The sequence below is a fragment of the Gadus morhua genome, chromosome 6 (genome assembly GCF_902167405.1).
Source record: "Gadus morhua chromosome 6, gadMor3.0, whole genome shotgun sequence".
Classification (NCBI taxonomy): domain Eukaryota; kingdom Metazoa; phylum Chordata; class Actinopteri; order Gadiformes; family Gadidae; genus Gadus; species Gadus morhua.
Genome location: NC_044053.1, coordinates 21,270,726 through 21,292,033, shown reverse-complemented (window position 1 = coordinate 21,292,033; position 21,308 = coordinate 21,270,726). Strand labels below are relative to the sequence as shown.

General features: G+C 42.8%; 1 protein-coding gene and 1 long non-coding RNA gene across 15 annotated transcripts in view; one reads left to right on the top strand and one right to left on the bottom strand.

Moving 5' to 3' along the window:
• The window catches only part of ncor2 (nuclear receptor corepressor 2), a 112,070-nt gene extending 98,351 nt beyond the window's left edge, over positions 1-13,719 (bottom strand). For 13 of the 14 annotated variants that reach the window (XM_030357787.1, XM_030357790.1, XM_030357796.1 and 10 more), the window contains exon 1: positions 13,124-13,719. The gene's annotated coding sequence lies outside the window, so the exon portion shown is untranslated. Of the gene's footprint in view, positions 1-13,079 lie in introns of all 14 variants that reach the window. The other variant, XM_030357788.1, reaches the window with a different exon arrangement.
• LOC115545063 (uncharacterized) lies at positions 12,871-15,814 on the top strand. Its single transcript, XR_003977054.1, has 3 exons — positions 12,871-13,090; positions 13,707-13,859; positions 14,153-15,814. It is a non-coding gene; the product is annotated as an uncharacterized LOC115545063 (long non-coding RNA).
• The last annotated feature ends 5,494 nt before the right edge of the window (positions 15,815-21,308 follow it).

The window sequence follows — 21,308 nt, the reverse complement described above, 5'->3', positions numbered from 1 at the left end:
CCCCCTCCCCCCGCGCGACCCCTTCGTGCACGTACTCAAAGCTCGTGACCCAGAGCAAGCTTCTGTTTGTTGTTATCCTGCGGTAGCTACTGGAGCTAGCTAGCTAACTAGCTAGCTAATGGCTCGCTCTCGCGTATCTGTGTTTGCTCGTGCATGATTGCGCGTCCATGTACTTGGAATGGGTGGAGTCAGAGTTGAAGGAGAGGGGGTAGGACCATTTGAGTTGTGTGTTTTCAAAATCTGCTGGCGTTTCGCAAATCCCATACCCAACCTTTAAGTAGAATGAAAGTAAAAACACAATTGCAATACATTAGATACATTTTTGTGCCTTTGCGCATCACGTAGTTTAAACTTGCAGGCAGCACGCACACTAAAATAAATGGTGACCAAAAGAAGCTTAGTGTGGAAGTATTTTGACCGGATTGGTGAAAAGAATGTGCAATGTAAACTCTATGCAATGCAAAAACACTTGCCTATACCGGCAACCTCCATTCCAGCGGAGAGTCTTTTCCATGGCGGGCACGTAGATAATAACATTTTTTGGAACAAGAAAGAGTGATGCAGTAGGTGGGGCGGACTTATGTGTTATGTTAACTGGAAATGTTTTAGACATACTGTATTTCCGTCTTACACATAATATATTTTTGTTGATGTTATGTTATATGCGCCACATGCGTAATGCGTGGCAGGCTCATAAGCTGCAGTTCTGTTGACATCCAAGCCCACCAGTGCTTATACTTTTTGCTGTTGTGCTTCAGTTACTTGAATCTAATCAGTTTTTGCCTTAAATTTACTTGAATCTAATTTCAGTTTGTGCCTTAAGTATGCAAAACTGTTCATTCATATTCTTATTCATTCATACACTGATTGAGTGTTTTTTCCCTAAAATGCTAAATTTATTGAGCAAATTGGATTTGATATCCTTATTTATTTGACTAACAGATGGAAAACAAATTCATTTGTTTAGTGAAGACCAGATCACGGAAGCCCTTCAGGCTACATTATGAGTGCGCAACACTTCTTTTATTTTTTTCACTTTTTGGTTAACCGGTTACTAAATTTTTGAAACTGGTGTCCCTCAAGGCTCTGTACTTTGGCCTCTTCTGTTCTCCCTCTATACCAGATCTCTGGGCTCGGTAATTGCATCACACAGCTTTTCCTATCACTGCTATGCTGACGACACTCAGCTATTTCTCTCTTTCCCCTCATCTGATAAAGCCCAACGCGCATATCGGAATGTCTGGCGGACGTCAGCACCTGTACAACTGCCCATCACCTGAGGCTTATCCTCAACAAAACCGAACTCCTCCTAATCCCAGGGAAAGATTGCCCACACGTGGATTTACTGGTCACCGTTGAGAACATCACTGTATCTCCTTCTCCAACTGCCAGAAACCTTGGTGTGGTATTGGACAATCAGTTATGCTGCACCGCAAACATCACTGCGGTGGCCCGATCCTGCAGATTTGCACTTAACAACATCCGCAGAATCCGGCCCTTCCTCACAAGGGAAGCAGCTCAGCTTCTAGTCCAATCACTGGTCATCTCCTGCCTCGACTACTGCAACTCACTCCTGGCTGGACTTCCTGCCTCTGCGATTAAACCTTTGCAGCGCATCCAGAATGCGGCAGCGCGCCTTGTGTTCAACCTACCGAAGTTCTCCCATGTGACCCCCCCCTCTTCCGGGATCCCACTGGCTCCCTGTAGTAGCTCGCATCAAATTTAAGACGATGGTACTGGCATACAAGGCAGGCGACGGAACTGCCCCTGCCTAGCTCGAAGCATTGCGAAAGCCACACACCCCAGCTCGATCCCTCCGCTCAACTACCTCAGCTGGACGTCTGGTACCGCCATCGCTAAGAGCTAGCAAAGGCCGTTCAGCGAAGTCACAACTTTTCTCGGTTTTGGGACCTCAGTGGTGGAACGAGCTCCCTGCCGCTCTCAGGACTGCAGAGTCGCGACACTATCTTCCGAAAAAGACTCAAGACTCACCTGTTCAGAGTCCACCTCGACTCTGCATAGCCACCCTCCCCCTTCTGGCCACCATTGTACAATGTATTGTATTGTATTGTATTGTATTGTAGTACTTAATTGTGTAGCAACTGCAGTAGCTCCCATCATTGCTGTAACACGGGGAATTGGTTAGCCTAGCAATTGTTGTACTTGCACTTGGTTCTATGAACATCCTTTCTGTACCGACAGCGATATATGATGCACTTCTTATGACATGTACTTATTGTAAGTCGCTTTGGATAAAAGCGTCTGCTAAATGCCCTAAATATAAATGTATACAACATGGTTAGACAACCAACAAATGTGTTAGATTTTTTAGCACTAACCCTAAACAAAAAGAAAGTAATACAAAAAAATAACCAGCGCAATTACAAACTGTTTACCAAGGAAAAGATGTCTAAGCATGGTTAAAAAAACAGGGCTTCAAGAGGCTAATGAGGGTCATGTATGCCGATTACATGTTGCCTGGGCGAAAAAAAAAAATCCCTCTGCTCTACTCTATTTGGTTTACAGATTTATTTATCATTTATTTAATCAATGCTCAGTATACTACCACCAAAATGTTTGAGCGATGATTGAAACAAGGCATTTGATGTGATGGGAATCACAGCAGTCTTATCTGTCACAGTAGATATGTCATCTGAAAAACCTTATATAACTATACACTGTTCATATTCTTAACTCATCTATTGTCTACATAACTGTACAGAATACTGTACTCAACCTGCACTTTGGTATTTAATGCTTCTTTTGCACTTCTGGTGGGATGCCAATTGCATTTAATTTGCTCTGTACCTGTACTTTGCTAGATGACAATAAAGTGGAATCTGTATTATTGGATTTATTCAGTGTTTAATGTAAAGCCATGTTGGCTCAACCTAAGGTTTTTGACCTGTTCGTTCTGATAACCAGTTTTTTTATATTAGAAACCATAATTAAACTTTCATTAAAGAAACTTGTTTCTTTAATGTTCTTTGTTCATTGGTCCCAATAACACATTTCAAACTGGTTTCGTCATGTGCAAACCTCTTCATCCTAGCACACAAGACATGTATCCTAGTACACAAGACGTGCAGGCTGTATAAAAGGCTTGTGCCACATCACAGGAAGCAAAAATTAGGCTCCAAATATAAGAATTCCCCATGTAGTCGCCCCGTTACCGTAGCAGATCGCACCATCTTCATAAAAAAATCCAGATAAACGCACTGGTCAGTTAGACTAAGTCATATTTATTATGAAAAGCTAAGTAACAGCACCTCTTCTTCCAGGTAGCTGTCCTTTTTATTATCATATTTATCGTGATAATATCCATAAATATAAAAACAACATTGTGATTAATTTTGGCCATATGGTCCGGTGTTACATCCCCAGGAAATGGTTGGACAGCAATGGTTGTATACAGTATATTACAGGTTCAACTGACTAGTAAAACCTGTACTAGTTAAGATTGACAATGTATTTGATGACAGTTGTTTGGTATTTCTGGAATTCCTAGCATTCCCCTGATATGTCCATTGTCCACCTACCTCCAGATAGATTTCTGAACATAAATAAAATTATAACATATAATAAAAATATATTATTTCCAAAACAGACTTGTTCGACTAACAACTTCAGAATAGCAGAAGACTATGTTGAACCCATCCAGACCAGCAGTACTGGAAGGCCAGACCCTTACAGTGCTGCAAAAGCTGAGGAAGCATTTCACTGAGATGGAGACAGTGTTTGTGTTCACTCAAAAGAACAGTCTGGTCTGATCTGTACCAGCGAAGAGAAATCAGCTCAAATAATAACAAAAAGCAATGATTATCACTGAGAAGAAGAATGATATTGTGTTGTATTATTCTAATCAGAAATCTACGTTTTTGCAATGTGTCGACGTCTGAGCCTTCCTCTGAGAGGGACCACATTGGATCCTGGATGATAACACTCTGGGAGCGGGTCAAGTTCCAAGTAGAGTCAGCAGCACGTTCTACAGAAACAGACCAGGTATTTATTATGAATGTGAATTTAATTATCAAATACTCATCCCCTGCCTCATGTCCATATCACTCCTTTGTCTAGTCTAATTGCATATTACATATTTTACACATATGACACATGCCAGAGCAATGGTTCTGGTAGAGGGACTTAAGGCCAGCCCAGTCAGACAAAGACCCTGCTCTCTTGTGTTGGAACGGAGACTATGAGCCATGTCTGTCAGACCTAACCCTGTCATACCTGTGTGTACAGGCCTTCTCTACCCCCAGTGAGAGTGTTTTCTCTACTGCTGGAGATACCATCAGCCCAGAGAGATCACACATCCTTCCGGAGAAGGCCGACAAGCTTATCTTCCTGCAGTAGTGTTGACTTTGTCTTGCAGACATCCACTCTGCACGATTCAACTGCATGTTGTTGTGATGTTCAATATTTTTCTTATATTTTATATCCAGGTGGCAGAATATAAAAAGGACCACCTATTCAATGAAAACATTTTACAATATATTTAAATGCAAGTGAATTTTTTTTAAACTGAGTGAATCTTTTAAAATGAACATGCACAAATGGAAGGCACTTGACTAAGGAAATGGCATTCCTGCAACAGAGTGGCGAAAAAGGGGTACGACCAAATCTCTGCAGCTACCACCAAATAAAAAAGTGCAACCAGTTCCATCAGCACAAAATGTTTATCTTGAGCCCTGCTTGGAGTCACATACTGTATACACATCACCATCAATGTATGCTTCATCAATCAAGATTTGTGGCTGAGCAAGTAATAGATGGGAAGGTGATTTTAAGCCAAGCCATCAATTAACCAAGTACAGAAAATGAGCCATTTTTTACATCCAATTTCCTAAAGACTTAAACAAAAATCATGATTGTCTATTTGGTCTTCCAAAGAGAGTGACAATCAATAAATGACATCTGAGGAGAGCAGAGCATAGAGGAGAGATAGCGAAGCAGTGAGAGAGTTGAAGTGGGCCAGTGATTGGTCGGACTGTTTGTCCAGATGTGGTTCCGCCAGCTGTATCCAGGCTGGACAGCGGAGCAGCTATTGGATTTCCTGCCTGTTCCCCCTGCTGCCAACAGCCCGACACTATGTGGATTACATAAGACCTTTTCCTCCCACTCCCTATTGGCCGGGCCCAGGGATGAAGCCTTCACACACCACCACAACAGCCAAGTATGAATCCTCGTAACCATGGAGGCACAGGCATCCAACCAAAACACATAGGGAGGGGGAGCTTAAAAGATACCACTTCTGTTCACACAGACACATAACCATTCAGAGCAATATAGGCAGATCAACAGACCGCTGTACGGTGATGCAAATAATACATCAAACGGCCTCGGGGGGAGAAACCGGACCCAGGTGGTGGGTGTGCGTGGCATTACAGTTCCACCTCTCAGTCTTTGTGCGGCGTGCAGCAACGGCTCACACATCCTGCTCAGAACCCTAGGCTCAAAGTGGAGCCGGAAGAGCACGGGGAATGCCTTGCTTTTGTTGACCTACTTCCTCCGATTAATAATTTAGGAGCACTGAGAAGGATCTGCACCACTTGGCGGTGTGGAACCGTTTGTGCCACACGGCAGCAGGCTACGCCGCCCGGAGCGGCCAATAATCCATTTCACATGCTTCCTTAGGAGTGGAAGTCAACGGGTCTGATTTAGTGAGTGGGTGAGGAGGGAGGGATTGCACTGCATCAGTTTGTGGTAGTGTTCCTGTTGTTAATGGTATGGCAATGCTTCAGTATTCTTCAAACAGAGATTCACAAAAGACAGATAACAGACCTGTTTCATTCCGTTATAAAACGTGGGGCTTTCTAGGTTATACAGCTTGGGCGATTTGTGGGGAAAACCCAGACCACGTGTTAACATATTATGAAACCTTGGAATACAGTCAAGTCCTTGTTCTACTGCATGCCAGAGTCTTTTAAAAATATAATTGAATGTTGTATGACTAATAGTAGGACATTAAAATACGTTGAAATATGCATTGTCAAATATATATAAAATACTAAAATACCATCATTAATTAAGGGACCAAAATGGCTGGTGCAAATGCAAAAAAACATTACCTAAGATTAAACTGAAGGTAATGAATAAAAATAGATGGACATCAATATCAGACAATAAAAGCTGAGTAAAACAGCTCTAAATAAAAAGAAAGACAGGAAATAATGTGTTATTTTCTCCATTACTAGTTCTTGTTTGTGTCCCGCTACGAATACGAAGTGAATGGCTCCATATGCTTTCGGCGTCACATGAATAACGATTTTTTAAACGAGTCAAAGCCGTGTTGGCATTGACGGCTCCTCAAAATGCAGGAAGAGGGGAAACTAATAGGCTCATTTTATTGAATCATTTGGTTTGTTTACTAGACGAGTCTGCCACATAGCCGAAAAGCAGGGAGTGTGATCAGAAAGATTTTTATTGTTTGCCACTCCCTGCATCAGCTGGCTCTTATGCTAATTGCTTGATGGAAGATTAATCTTTACAGGCTGTTCTAATGTATACAAAACATTTACACAACATTATTTATTATTTTCCGTATCATTCGGTATTTCATTTAGTCACTACCACCACCACCGAGTCATCCCCGTTACCCATGCCCCGTAAGAAAGCGCTGGCAAAACGACGGAAAGCAGGGGTCAGTGAATTATTATTTTTTTATATCAATGAAATAAACGTACATGCATACAATGATCATTTATCATAGTACTTCAAATGTGAAGATCCAACATCAAATGCTGGCTTGCAAGTCCCAAAGCAGTCAAGTCTCGAGTAAGTCCAGACCCCCAGCTGTAGTCCCAGCAGGCTCCCAGTCCAAGTAAAATCACTAGCCTGATATTCGGGACAAGTGCACCATCGTAATTACGGTGTCGGCTTAGCTCAGGAGGTAGAGCAGTTGTCTTGTAACAGAAAGGTTGCTAGTTCGATCACCAGCTCCTGGTGAGTGTGTCCCTGAGCTAGACACTTAACCCTACCTGCTCCTGACGAGCTGGCATGGTTGACTCTGCTGTCCGGATGTGTCAATGTGTCTATTAACCGATAGTGGCTTTTGATAAATGACCTGCTAAATTGTACCCAGCGAAGTCTTGGACGATGTGTAGTCATTTTCCTGGCAGGGTTAAAGAATAACATTTTCTACTTGGTTTTTCATTTGGTGGCACCAAATTTCACATACCTCTTTTTACTAGAGCTGTCAATCCTCCTCTATATCCCATTCCTTATTATTTCTAATATTAGAATATTAGAACACAAGGCGTGATACCAAATGTTTGAAAATGTTAATATACTGCTTTATCATATATTTTATCATATCTAACGCTATGCAGGGTAAACTGCATTACATTTCGAGAATGCTTTTCTTGGGTCCATAATGCATACTACACTAGCCCATATGGATTTCCAAATCATTGTCCAAATGCTCCATTAATCCACCTTTAAATCCAGGTTGATAGACATGCAATTTTTCCCATATAGGGAGCATACCAAGTATGGAAAGTGAACAGCAGGTGATTAGATTGGGTTATGGTGATGGCATCCCTTTAGTTCGTACAAAATTGTGTTATCCATCTCGTCTACCCATTGAAGATTTGATTTCTGACTTCTAATAAGCACCTAAAAAAAAAACAGAATGAAATAGAAGCATGTGGTGCAATAGTCCAAACACAACACGCATACCAATTGGCCTACACACCTTTCACTGGAACACATTCCTCTACTACGTTTTTTAGAGTACAGAATTGCTCTGCTACAAACTGGCACACAAGAAACCAGACTACAGATATTGCAGGAGACAAGATTTCATAACCATGTTTCCAAAAAAGAAACCCCAAGCTAATCTTCATGTTAAATATAACCACACCCCACAGCGGCAACCAACATTCAAACGCAATGTCCTCTAACAAGCTGTCATCGCTGTTGCATAACTGAGTGAAGTGAATCAATTACCACAGAGCCACATCCCCTCTCTCCCTTCCTCAACTCCCAAGTCCACTACAACAATTTAAAAGTAAATCACAGTTAAAATTGAATAAAAACAGCAAAAGCAATACCAAGTGCAAACTCCTAGAATTCTACTCCTCCAAAAAAATATTTCAACTAGAAACAGTTATTTTACCCCAAAATTACGATGTCTTCTTCTGCGTGAAAATATAAATCCTCTCCTGAGATCACCATTTGCTAATTGTGACAATCTGATTATTACAATTGTATGACCTAAACCATTACTCCTTAATTCGTCACGTTGCATTTTAACGCAAGGTCAGGCGATTTGGATAAACCACTAAGAGTAAGATAGAATTGAAGTTACATTGGTCCTCATTCCCAGCAAGACCATGCGTGACGTGATTGTCATTCTTGCAACAAGATAAGGACTACAGGATTTTTTCCTAGATTGAATTCTGCTCACATAATGAGTTATGTCTGCCCTTTTCAAATAAAAGTTCTTCGTTCAGTTTCCTGAATATATTCATTGATCTAATATCATGTCCTTCCAATACAATGACCAGTAGTTGGAGAACAAATGTAAAACACTGTAGTAGGAACTTCCAATCAAGTCCACTGTTGGCAGGGCATTAAGACACACAACAAACAAACAATGAATGTGCAGGCTAAATTTGTCTGCACTAAAAATGCCCCCCGTGTTTGAAAAACCTTCTGGCCCTGTAGATTTAAGATAAACAATTAAAGCCTCAGGTCAGACCAGCTAACTTTTGTGTTTTCAGAAGCCACTTTCTTTTGCTTCATATTTGTTTCGAACATTCATGTTTCTGGGGTGGGGTTGTAGGCGCGGGCAACACCGAATAGGTTATAGGTCTGTAGAGTAAACCATAACGGCTTCGAGCTCTCCGAAAGTTAAGAAATAAAGAAAGACGAGGAACAACTCGGACGTGAAACAAGGGTAGTTCGACAAACCAGAAAGTTGGAGCTCGTAGAGTAGTCTAAAGATATATGAAGATAAGATATAAATACATAAAAGCATAAACAGTATAAAGAAATGTTTTATTCAACATCAGTTTCCCACAAAAAATATTTGAGTAGAGGGGAAAACCTCTGAGAAAGAGGCAAACAATAACGTAGAGCTGTACACTAGAATTGGTAAATCATCTCAGTCGACTCACATTCTCAGTCAAACAATGGTGGGATAAATAAAAGACTAATGTGCATATCTTTACCAAATAAAACAGGTTAAAGAGGCTGCTGTCGCAAAGATTGGGAGTTGGAAGAAACAGAATAGTCAAATAAACCTCCCAGAAAAAGCGCCCCAACTCTCTAACTTTCTCGGCCATCGAGAACTGTGGTGGAGCGTAGCTATAGGTGATTGAGGGGAAAGGGCATCTTCGCTGTTCTGCTGAATTGAATGGTTCCACATTTGTTCTACATGCTGAAATGCATCTTTCACATCAGGGCTTGGCGAGTTTACAAGTCTATAATTCCGTCTGGAAAAAGACGGTAGTGTTCTCCATGAACTTGGTAACATGTCTTATGTGATTGTCAACATAGTAATCTATGCCGTTTTTTCATAGTTACTGTAATAAGACCTTCAATTTAGCGAAAACCAGAGTAAAATCCAATATTTTGCCAGTCTTCCTAAAACATAGGTGAAAGTTCCACCATCTCAAACCCATGTTATGGTCTTTTCGCGACGCAGAGTTGCCCGTTTGCTCTTCGACGTGGTGACCAAGGGACACCGGGGGCGAAGTGTGTGTGGACATGTAGCGCTCGGTCTGGTCCCTGGGCTGAGATTTATTTTGATGTCATTGTCCCAAGTGAGGGTTAAGCTCCTCAGTATAACACCACGTTGGGTGGGACACAAAAAAAGTAGCACAAAGATGCCGTGCCCATCCATCCCAGAACAAAATGCATTTTATAAATGGTTTTTGAATCCCAGCTGAGACAGCCAGATTACTTTAAGTCAAAACATTATCCGTAAGAGGCCAAACCAATACAAAGGAGATATAGCTACTTGTATAGGTCAATTTACCTCCAAATAAACATTCAAATCTGGTACACACACGTACATTTATTTTATTTTCCATTCCAACATAATTTTTCACATACTAATGTCTTCTTTCTTTCATTTAACAATTCATATTCAAATTCAGAACATTTGTTGACAGCCGAACTGGTTTTGCCGTTCAGCCATTTCACAAACCATCCGAAAGTAAAAATGCTAATTACTTAAACATTGAGCTTTTATTAAACCGAGGAACATTCTGTACAAACACAGGATCATATTGCATTAGTGTCATCATTACCTGCGCCACAGAAGCTGATCATGTGTCAGTACATAAAATTAAACCCGTTATTAAATCTCAATGCAATGCTCATCTCAAATTCAAATGTATTACTTTTGAGGTCCAGCTGAGGAGCTCATACCCCCCGGCCAACAAAGACAGGCCTTTGCCCATTCTGTTGTAATGAAAACCTCTCTTCATAAATCCTACTGCGACTCTGTGAAAACCAGGGAGTGACAGGCCCAGGGTCCGTCTAGCCACCAGATCCCATTAACCCCTGGGCAGGGAGTCCCAATGTACCAGCTCCCCTTTGTGTTACGGCCACAATAATATAGCCAGCGAGGACAACAGCAATGTGTGTGAGCTAGTGTATGAGTGAGAGAGATGAATCTTCAAAAGAGAACATGTGATTTCTTTGTGATATGAGCTCCTGGCCATAGGGCAAATACGGTCAACCCTGGCATCTTGGAAAAGCATTTCAATGTAACAATATCTGTAAATTGAAAACATCCCGCCATTACAACATAATGATGCAAGCACCTACATAGACACCATCACAACCAGTGATGGCATTTATCAGGCCCTGATTGACCAGAACATTTTGATTTCACATCTCTGACCCATGCAGGTTTATGTTTGAATTGGGGATCATTCATAAAGCCAACATACAAAAACAGAATGATGTTTGGTTTGTTATTAGAAACATCAAACTGCCAATCTTGGAGAACAATTTGGACCCTAATTTGTTCGAAAACACTCAAAACTTTCTGAATTTAATTTTATTCACCCCTTTTAACCTTCCAATACACCCTTCAGGCCACATATAGCCCAGAGGTATCAAGGTAAAGGTATCTTAGAATGTGTGTCAAGTAGAGAAATGCTTACTATTTAATTCATGATTCAGGCAAAGCAATTTGTGTGTCTGATAAAACACGTTTCACTGCACTTAAAAAGACAAATCACAAAAAAACATGGTAAGGTGATGGCTGAGTGCAGACAGCAAACAGACGGGTTATATTTAATTCTAGCAACAATCACGATTTAGGGAGGTGCAGGGTTCCTCATGCATTCATTCATTGTATTTCTGACAATAAAAACTGACGCGGTCCTCAGTTCAGTTTCATAGTGGCATTAGGCTTCATATTCTGAGCAGAAATCTAACTAGTAGTAAAACTGCCTCCCCAAGGCACCATACTGAGCCTGGGATCATCTCTGGCCTCATTATCCTCTTGGCTCAAGGGGAGCCAGCTCCTCATGCTCCTTTAACCCCTTCCCCTCCCAACACACTAGACAAAGTACGCCATTATTGCCCAGAACTTGAGGACAGCTGCACGGTCTAATCACACACCATGGTGGATTATCATTAGACTTGTGTGATTTTAGTGGTGCCGTTTGGCAGCTGACCCTTTTTAAAAATTGAGGAGCAAGTGAGGGAAGGTTCACTGGATAAACAAACAAAAACAGACCCTCTAAGCATACTAGACAGCGTGTCCCCTGGCTTGTGATGATGAGAAAATACAAGAAGCCTTATAAAACATGCTTCATTCCAAAAGATCAGGGAAATTGGTGCAATATACATATGCAGCACTGAAATTCCAATATATTCAAATACACTTTCAACTCCATCTCCATTTTCATGTTATTACCCAGGGTCTTGCATTGCAATAAAACATAAAACGAGTTGATTAGACCTTTAATCCAGTGTAAACAAACAGGATTATGTTCTTATTAGCCAAGAAGTTACAAGCCCTCACAAAAAAAAAAGATTAGGTAACTGTTTCTAATTTGGATAAATTGTCGCCAGTTTTAAATGTACAATACAATAATGCTAATATTATTAATAAATACGAAAAATTGAATTAATTAGTTAATTAGTAATTAGTTAACCGAGCTATGTATTGTACGTATGTATGTCGATGTGTTAAGTGTCAAGTTTGATGCAAGTTCTTAAAATGTAACAACAATGTTAATGTGTCGCCCGGTAATACATTACCCAATATAACTAAATAACACATCTCACAAGTGGTTCAGTGTTATTTGCATGAGGAGAACAACGTCCTCAGTAGCCTGTTAAAACACCAGCATACTGGCATCATCAATACCAGTACCTATAGTGGAGATGAATGCCCCGCGGATGACAGATAGCAGCTTCGCCTGACATCAGGCTAAAACGTTTTGTGTCAGGGCGATGTCTACATAGACATTATTCTAAAGGGAAAATATCTACATTCACATTATCTTAAAGGGAGAATATCAACACTTAAGTCTGACAGTGAAGCGCTCCACCATTAGTCAAGATCATTGCCCTGACTGTTAGCCAACTGCAACTGTTAACTTCACACCAATGTTTACAAATGTAGCCAAAGCGCCGATACCCCCCCCGCCCCATACATTAACCAACGCACGACATGGGACTAAAAGACCCACACAGGTCAAATATTAATATATATAAATTTGTTTTTCATCACTAGACGATCCTTAAATCAGAAGTAAAGCTAGCGCCACTTCCCTGGACCCTAGTTAGCATCGCTAGCTGCAGCATAACCTAGCCACATTAGCCATGTAGCACGTGTTGTTCATTATAACTGAAATAAATAACATCGTCTCGAGCGCGTTGTCGGCGTGACACGGCACGGAGTCCGTCGGCCTGCGCGTCGAGTCTAACCGTGAGTCCCAAAGGACCGGGAAACGGCTTTATTTCTAGATATAACAGACAACAGTGAGGAATGTTTCCGCTCCGAAGCATAGCCTGATCCCAGCGTAGTAGAGCCCGTCTCCCCTCCCAACAACAACACGGAACCCTCCTCCTCCACACCGCGGTAGAGAGGGCGGCGAGCTAACCTTAGCTGCGGGTAAGAGGAGACAGTTCGGCGGCGTTATCTTACGCTTGTTCGCCCGTCGTCGAGAATCACTTCAGATCCGCTCGCCGCTCGCTTTCTTCGATGAACAATTGATGTATTCGTTTTCCCGAAATAATCCACATGTAAAAAAAAATGTTTCCGTTTTCATTTGCTCCAACGGCGGTTTGGGTAATAACTGTTTCCACAAGCCTACTGGTCCGGTGCTCCTTCAGCGGCCGCGCTGCTGCTACGAACCACAGGCTGGAGCGTCTTGTGGATCGGCTCTCTCGATAGGTCCCCGGCTCTCTCGCTCCTCCTCTCAGGAGCGGCTCCTTTCACTCGCCGCACACACTCATGGCCCAGAACATTATATCGAAACGTCGAGAATTGCGTTTCAGCGTTTCTGTTTTTTCATTGCCGCCCTTCGATTCTACTTTTAGATGAGTTGTTTTACGTATCGATCCCCGGTTCAGCTGTAACCGTTCATCGGGAGGTTATGAATGAGACATAAACGTCTCCCACACATGTGATAAACATTCTGAAGTGAGACACTATAATGGGTAATTTCAAGTCCTGACACTCGGAGTCTGCATCTGTTCTGACTGCACTGTTTGATGCCCACTGGCAGAGCCAAGCTGTGAACACACTGACTCTACATTGAAGAATAGTATTGGGGAGATGACAACAGTCCATGCTGTGAGCAGAGGTGATGAGTGTCCTCTGTTAATGGTCTGGATCCTTCCTCCTTGGTCAAACATCATAGCGGAAGTCAGCCTTGAAAGTAATTTCTCCATGTTGCAGCACATGTTCTTTTACATTTAAGACTTTACCATTTCCATTCCAATAATAACATGGCAAAAAATTGATCTACAAATAGATTATTACATATATTCGTATGTATTTATAAATTAAATACGTCTACCACACAGAGACACACATATTATATCGTAAATATGTAAGAGATTTTGTCAGTTTGTCTTGTTTTTTTAACTAGGAATTCAAACCACTCTGTCAGGCTTGTGTTGACCTACATTCTGCTGATGTCAGGTGATTATGTTTCTTTCTGCTCTGCAGTCTGGGAGACAGCCAGCTTACCCTCCATCTCCCCACCACCATCTCTCCATCAAACCGTCACAGCACAGGAAATAAGCGTTTCCTCGAGCTGGGGTGGGCTGGAGCTCGCCTCGTATCAGGATTATCTATCCCCATCTTCGGTGATGCCCAATTAGTCGGAGAGCTGATAAAACCAAGCACCTCTCACAATGCTGGCATAGAAGTCTACATCTGTGCTTCACGTGTAGGCACCAGGTTTGAAACTCAAGACAGATCATAGTGGGGGTTTACTGAACTGATATGACATGAGAAGTACCGGTATGTTTATGAACAAACAAATGAAGAGACTAAATCCCAATCACTGCATTTTTCTGTACATTTTAGGGAACCTTGTTAAAAGGGGCACAAGTTGTGCTTCCTTTTCTGTTTTGATGGATCCATTGAGGTTATATCACTGGTTCAGAGATGAGAGAGAGAGAGAGAGAGAGAGAGAGAGAGAGAGAGAGAGAGAGAGAGAGAGAGAGAGAGAGAGAGAGAGAGAGAGAGAGAGAGAGAGAGAGAGAGAGAGAGAGAGAGAGAGAGAGAGAGAGAGATCAAATCCCATATTCCACACATTCAACCAAAACCATTGTTCAGACAGTGAAAACATCCCCCCCACCTCAGCATTGGTTTTATTCTCTATTTGTTTCTATTCTGTTAGTAATATGCGGTTAATAAATGAGATAAGGCCATGGACCTTATCTCATTTAGTTCGTATTGAGATTGCATGGCTAACGAATACTAATAAATCACCCAGTTGAGAACCCTACTCTGCCCTTCTTCATTTGCGGGACCAGATGTATCTTAAACAGTTGTTAATATACTGGCATTAAATGTCAGCTTTTTATCTGCTGCATAATCTAGGTACATTGTGATCAAAACAACAGCAGATGATAGAGGACTGCGTGACGGGTAGGTTAGTCTCCCCTTAGGCCAGTGTTTGTGTGTTCTGAATTTATATAGTGTTGTATATCACCACTTCAAAGCTCAATGCATTTCAAAAGGGCATCCTCTATCTGCCTCTCTAAATGACACAAGCCTCTAATCTCCAGGAAGAAGGATTCAAAGTGGATATAGAGCAGAGTCAGCATGTCATAGTTTGTATCGTGAGTCAACACTTGTATTAAAGCAATGGCCAATTAAGCCGTGTGTGTGTGTGTGTGTGTGTGTGTGTGTGTGTGTGTGTGTGTGTGTGTGTGTGTGTGTGTGTGTGTGTGTGTGTGTGCATCCGCCTATTCAAAATCAATAAAATATCTAGATTCAAAAGAACTTAAAGCACCTCCATGCTTGCTTCAAACCTCCCAAGGAAGCTAACAGGGTCAGGGTTCCAGAACTGATGGATTCTAGTGTGGCATGTGCTTCTATTTATAACATGGTTATAATTACATGTCTGGTCCTTCCTTTGGCCGTGATGTACATTTTTAGTCAAGGAATAATTCATCCTGCCACTGCTGCCATTTATTATTGTCATGACTCTGAGGTCTGAGGCAAGTCTGGGAAAATGTATTCTCCACTCCCCACAGAGGCTGACGAAAAACAAGGAATTTGTGTGAGTTTGTGTGTTTGTGATACTTGCGCAAGTATGCAAGTGTGTGTTTGCATGTGTTTTCTTTTCATTTTGTAATAAAACAATTGGGAAAGAGACTGATCTTTGTGTTTCTGTTCCAAAAAGTGACAGGGACATTTGTTTGTTAAATAGAGATATACTGGACGATCAGGGGATCGTGATCCAGATTTCAGATTACTTCATAATTCACGGCACTGCATTACTGGCAATTGCTTGCAGGCAGCACTAAAGTGCACCGCAGCAGTAGGAGAGACCGCATCGCACCCCATATAGTGTAACTAGGCTGCACATTTCTGGAATTCCAGACCAACATCCTGTGTCAGCCTATACCTGGACACCAGCCAACACACACACACATTTTTTCTCCCCCAGTTATACCTTTTCTCTTCCTTAAATCACGCGAAGGAAGTCAAATTGAAAATTTTCATTGGTTTCTCTCTGGACTGGAATGCAAACTAAAGGTGTATTATTTTCAGGATTCAGAAATGTGTCCTTGTTCCCTCCACAGCAACACTATACCGCTGTAGGGCATTAGTTTCACATATTGTTATAATCTGTGGCTTGAAAAAGGTCAAATTAAACAATTTGCAGATTAAGCAACGCTGGTTTTATTTTTCCCTGACATGCCCAGAATAACCCAGTGCTCAACGAGGCGTTACATACCAGTGTTCAACATCAAATGTCTTCTTTCTTTTCAACCGAGTCAGCTCATCTAATACATTTGCTTAATTTGGAGCAAGGCATACGGCATATCATCTTTAAATAAATATTCTGATATGCTTAAAATGTGCATTGATTTGTTTTCTGTCAGCGTAGACTAAAGGGATAGTAGGACATTTTCACACCTGTCTTGGTTCTGAGCAGACTACTCTCTCTCTCTCTCTCTCTCTCTCTCTCTCTCTCTCTCTCTCTCTCTCTCTCTCTCTCTCTCTCTCTCTACACAGTTCTCACATCCTCTTTCCGATGAAAAAGGATACAAAGGAAACTGATTTATGGTCTTTCTCAGACCGAGGCCTTGTCATCTCGGGGCGATAAGGAGGCATAGCAGTCATCTTGGAAGAGCCAGTTGTGCATGTATTTTCTGGAGCAAATACCAGGGGTATGATGTGGGGGCACCCCATGACTCCTGCCACGGCAATGGGGGAAGGATCATTCTCAGTACCAGTTCGCCAATAAACCAACGAGCTAAAGGCAGAGCACATCTCCGGCTGGATGACCGACGGAGGGATTGACATCTGACCCTGCAGTGGAGATAAGGACTCTGCAGGCCTTCCAAACGTACACAAGGACGTGATAAGGACATCACTCTGCTCTCGGAGACCAAGCCAGGTCGGGCCGCGGTTGATGCTCTGTAAGCTGAATTGCTGCCTCTGCCATAGTCAATTCAAATAAGGTTGGAAGTGCTGAGTTGTCTCATCAGCAGACGCACACTATACTGGATACACTTTGAAAGCCAGGGGCCAGGCCTTGAAGAGAAAGCAAATACCATCCATTTGTCTCTTGGCTAATGTTGCAATAGGGTGCTGCTGCGATCTTCACAAGCACCCAAGCCACTTCCCCATCAAAGAAAGCTCCATTATTTCCTGGGAAGATATGTGTGGGAGGCAAAGCACGACAATTTCCAGGAAAGGCTTTGAAAGGGACTGGGGTATACGTATGGTTGCCATAGCAGTGGAAGAATAGCATTTGTTTTATTTTGTTCGTTTCTATGAGAAGGTGAAAGTGGGAGGGTCCACACGAGTGCAGCACCCCAATAAATAAGGCTAATGAAATGGCAGTTGAGTGTGGAGAGAGGTGGAATGGCTGGTTAGGTCTCACCCACTGTCTGATTTATCCCCGGTGTCCCCGCGAGAGCTGAGGGGAGATCCATTACCTCACCTCATCAATAATGTCCCAGGGACAGGGAGAAGGCCTGCTGCTTTCCACTCCCAGCCTCCCCCAGGCTTCCTCCCTCCCTCTCGAAGGGGGAGGGAAGGGGGGGGGAATCTGTTGTCATAATGCTGTAGCACAGAGACGTCTCTTGGCTGTGGAATGTGGAGTGTGTGTACACCTCAAGGTTGATGGCGGTGCTCAGCCGCTGCAGTAGAGAGCCACTATGCATCGCGCCGCTGTAGAGCAGGGGAGTTAAGTGCTGTGATTTTGATCCACAGCAATATTATCCGGCTCTTCATAATCAGCCATCTGAGAAGCATGTTATGCCCATAGTGGCACAAGTGTCAAGGTTATCTGATTGGCAGTTGGAGCAGTATGTGTACTCACTGGCTGTGTCAAGTGACACAGTTGGATAGCACGGAGGGGAAGTGTGCTATTCCAGCAAGTCAATGTTTGACAGAATGCCCTTTCACCCAGTTCTTGGCGAGGGCTGTCTGCACGATAGAGAGGTCTCAGAAATGATGACGCAAGGAAATGTGTCAACACACAATAAGGCAATCCCTGAGTGCAAGGCCATTAAGTCCCCCTCTTATTAATGGCAGAAATGTCAACACGTCAGTATTTTGATAAGGAGTAAATATTAGTCTGGTTGATGAACCCGATCATCATCAACTATATAAGCCTTACAGGAGATATGTGACGGTAATGTCAGGCTACAAGGTTACATTATCGTCTGGAACATGTTGACAGTGTATTAAAGGAGAGGAGATTGAAAGCAGAAAGATGTCTGATTGCAATATTAAAGTCTTCCACCTGCTGAAGACGTCAGAATCTACGAGAGGGGGGGGGGTGATAGGACAAATGTGGTGGCGTTAGAGAATGAGTGCCATAATGATTGAAGTCTTCTTCTCACTCTGCTTTATTAACTCAGCGTGTGTTTGTGTGCACGGCATGCGTATGAGAGTGAGTGTGGGTGTGTAAGCTTGTGTGTGAGAGAGAGTGCATGTGTTTGTGTGTAGAAGGCACTCCGTCAGAGCTGACAGAGAAGCCCTGAGGAAAAGGCTTTTTTCTTAAAGCAGTCAAACAAGTCACAATGACGCACACACACGCTCGCACAAGCACACACACACACACACACACACACACACACACACACACACACACACACACACACTCAAGTACACTCACACAGACATCTATCTCCTTTTCACCCATACCATATCTTTGTTTCTTTGTTTTGTGCTACTCTCAGCTAAACAAATGTTGGACATTGATCAAGCAGAGGTTCTCGCTGCTTATCCCAGCTTAGTGATGTAGGTCGTGCCTTCGTCATGTGACCCTCCCTCATGTATTTCATGGGCCAAAGGTACCTTTTCGCCCACGTCCAAATAGGTCCATCAAAGTCTATTGGCCTGCTGTGTTTGAAACTACACTGTTTATATTTGTGTTCTTGTTCATTAGTTCAGCAAAGATCCCTTTGATGCAGAGTGACTTCAGGTGATGTTGGTCAATCAAAGTGTACAATCTATATTGGAGCACCTAGAAAAGTTAGGTAGCCATTGCATATTAGTGCAGAATAAATTCTGAATGGAGCTATTATAATGAGTCATCATAGCAAGCAGAAAGAGTGCTTTAGCAACGGTATTATGCGTTAATGGTATTCTGATGCATACTATACATACAGCACCTTTGGGCATATTGACCCACTCCACCTTCCCCAGCTATGCAGAGAGCCAGGATACATCAGGGGAAACTAAGGCTTTGTTTTACACTGACGTTTCAACAGGCCGAAGATTAGGTTTCCTAATGAAATGAAAGACAGAGACACAGGAAGTGAGAGTGTTGTGTCACTAGATGACTCTGATGTGTCGCGGAGCGTTCTCGACCTATGCCAGCAGAGCTATCGCTCCGCTCCCCTATTTCTGACACCTTCTCTCTTTCTTTCTCTCTCCGCCAATGATCCAGGCTCAGGCTCTGCTGGGACTCGAGGCCACCCAAGATCCAGAGTGTAGCTCGGGTCTAACGGTACCACTCGGTAGCCACAGCCACTACTCTCACGCCAGTACCCACTTCCTCAAGTTGCCCATCGTGTGTTTCGGTTGTGGCTGGTTGTGGCATCGACCATGTACCCACTGCTCGGTCTCACGGGCCTTCACGTGTCGAGAACAGTAAGGATGGGCAGCACCGCCACCTCACAACCTACATCAGGCCTTCGGAGCTCAGGTGATATTTAGGGAAAGACAGAGCAGATAAGGGGTGGATAGATGCTGGGAGGCAGGGAGACTGCTCCTTGGCTGCCAAGACAGAGAGGACTTCTGGCTGTTCCATGAACACGTGACACTAAGGGCCCTTGATGGGGCGGAACACCAGGGATGACTGTTAGGTGAACTGTGTTTTATGTGTGAAACGCATTTTGTGAAAAGAAGTGGAAACGAAAGGGAAATTAGGTGTGGAAACAAAACCAAAAATACACTTCTGTTTTATCGGTCTCTGTTGCAGCTCCTGTTTGAATCAGCTGGTTTAAATGTTGTATTGTATCATCACAGCCATATTCGTTCGCAACATTATGCACAGAGCATTTGGAAAAGGCAGGCACAGGCAAGACCAACCCAGGCGTGTGTTGATCACTGTGCACAACATTCACAACACTGTGAACCTTTTGATTGAGAGGTAGAAGCTTATGGCAAATGGGGCACTATATATATGTGCGTATACACACCATACACTGAGCCAGGCTTATGGAAGTGTCGCAAGGGTGTTGGGGGAGGAAGAGGGAGTTCTGCGTTTCTCTACTGACACCAAGGTCATCTCGTGCCCCGCCTCGCAGCCAGGAAGGACACTCCGTCAGGCAGAGGGGGAGGGAGGAGAGGGGTACCTAATCCCCTTGAAAACAGTCGATGCAGGAATTCAGGGTCCAGTGGGAACAGAGTGACATGTACTGTGTAACGTCATCAACCATGCAAATCGGTCAAATAAACACACGTAGGTGTTCCTGGTTGACACCTGGAGACCAGATCTGCTCCCTGCCTTCCCTTTTATTTACATAAGGGTTGAATTATCCCCCTTGTGTGTATGTTTGCACAAACCCTCTGTGCTATTTTTGTTTATTTGTCATGGCATGGTAAAAAGCTTACATATTGGTTTGGGTGGCATTTGGATTTGGTTTAAAATACATCTCTAGAAAGTCTGGGAACGCAGGGAAATGAATTTCAAATGACCACGTGGTTGTCTGAAGGCATTTGTGTACATATCACTGAAGCTGGATTTTGTCAGAAGGGCTATTTCTAAAACGCAAGAAAGAACTATTTTCCACTGTCCTATTTTTTTCTCCTCTCATATGTCAAACCCAGCAGCTTTAAAAGGGGCTCCAGCCATCTGGAAGGAGAATACCTATTTTAAATTCCTTTTCAAGGTTTCTTCCATTTGAAATCCTTCAGCCCTAAACCTGAGAGCTCTGGGCCACAGGGAGGTCTAGAAACTCCCTGTAAGTGTAGACCTGCAGAGCTCGTTCAGATCGTTATTGCGATAAAAAAAAGCTAGACTATATAAATAAACTCAGTTTTAATTGATTGGCTTTGAGAGGATAATAGGCAATGGAAAAGTCCCTCAATTGTCATTATGAAGTGTAACAGAATAGGAATTTAGTGATCCACTGCCAAAGGGGGTGAGTCACATCCGATCGGAGAGATTCTTGTCAGA